Source organism: Propithecus coquereli, unplaced genomic scaffold (genome assembly GCF_000956105.1).
Source record: "Propithecus coquereli isolate 6110/MARCELLA unplaced genomic scaffold, Pcoq_1.0 Scaffold241, whole genome shotgun sequence".
NCBI lineage: Eukaryota > Metazoa > Chordata > Mammalia > Primates > Indriidae > Propithecus > Propithecus coquereli.
In genome coordinates, this window is record NW_012147964.1 from 2,099,800 (window position 1) to 2,100,827 (window position 1,028).

Below are 1,028 nucleotides of genomic sequence, written 5' to 3' on the forward strand. Positions count from 1 at the left end.
CATAACACACACTCCCCCACACTCAGGCTGACACCCCCGCAACTCTAGAACATTCCAGCAAACCGGGCTCCACGCGCAGCGCAGAGGCGCACAGAGAACGACACCCATCCGCAACTTCGCTGCTGCGGTTCTACCCAAGAGAAATGAAAACAGACGTCCACACAAACGCTTGTGTTCCTTTGGCTGCTGGTTTTGTTTGTCACCTCTTAAACATGTTTAAAGTTGTTTTCTTGCCGGAAGCAATTACCGCAGTCATGACAGAAGCGATGGCCGTCCATCCACGGGCTAAGAAGGTTAGAGGAACACCTGGTGGCCCAGGGACGGGAGGGTAAAAACTATCCAGAATGTCGCCACATTCTCTTATTTGTTTAAAGTGTTCAAATTAAGCAATGAGGGTGTTCTACACCCCCAGCCGGAACTTTCTAAACGGAACAGTTTAGCGAACGTTTTTGTGATGGGCGTGGAGGGGAGGCGGAGGATTTCTGTCTCCATCTGTTCCTGTCTCTGTCCCACACGTTGGCTTTGCACACTGTCATTTCATGAGTTTTCACTGAACTCGTTCACCCATCAGCCCGATTCAGTACACGTCGACCTAGCGCTCTGTCTCTTTTTCAGATTCGATCTACGTTTGACTAGGTATTCCGTGCACAGGCCACAAAATTCCAAAGGCACAAAAGTTTGTGTTGAGGGCTGGGTATGGTGGCACCTGGAGACCCAGCACTTTGGGAGGCTGAGGCAGGAGCTAGGATGATGCCAAACAGGGCTCCCCTGCGCTCCCCTTGTGGCTTAAGGGTGTGTCTCCTCCCAGAACAGCGATGTGTTCACCAGTTGGGAAGCGCTGCCAAGCTTTGGTGTCCAGAGTTTTTATTGGGGTCTCATCACCTAAGCATGATTGAGGGAAATTGTTGCAACATACTGAACTCAGCTCCCTGAGGTCGGGCTGCTATCGTGTGGTTCAAAGCCTCAACCCTGGCCGGGGCGGTGGCTCACGACTGTAATCCTAAGCACTCTGGGAGTCTGAGGCGGGT